This window comes from Penaeus monodon, chromosome 33 (genome assembly GCF_015228065.2).
Source record: "Penaeus monodon isolate SGIC_2016 chromosome 33, NSTDA_Pmon_1, whole genome shotgun sequence".
In the NCBI taxonomy this organism is placed as follows: Eukaryota; Metazoa; Arthropoda; class Malacostraca; order Decapoda; family Penaeidae; genus Penaeus; species Penaeus monodon.
The window spans coordinates 14302411-14302723 of record NC_051418.1 but is presented as its reverse complement, the minus strand read 5'-3'; the positions used below and the strand labels follow the sequence as shown (position 1 = coordinate 14302723).

Sequence of the window (313 nt, the reverse complement as noted above, 5' to 3'; positions counted from 1 at the left end):
CACAATCATAAATGTTCGCATTAAAAAAAGCATAAACACAATTTAGTTAAGCTATGTCCCCCATCTTGTACTCTAAATAGTATGTGCAGTTGAGCATCAGACTCTTTCTGGGATGTTTTTTGAGATGTTTTGAGACAATATGGATGGGTACTCAAATATTCAATATTATGAGTGTAACTTCTTGGTCACTTTGTTATGTCATTATCATAAGTACGAAAGACCCCATAACCCCAACAGATCCTGTGTACAAAGCATCTGCAACAGTGTAGACTGACTTTTAATAGTTAAAAATTGCAGGCCCCTTGCATGCATG

The 313-nt window shown here is 36.1% G+C and overlaps 1 protein-coding gene across 1 annotated transcript in view; it reads left to right on the top strand.

The window, feature by feature from the left end:
- The window catches only part of LOC119594257 (DNA-binding protein RFX2-like), a 21225-nt gene that overhangs the window by 17834 nt on the left and 3078 nt on the right, over positions 1 to 313 (top strand). The window lies entirely within an intron of this gene.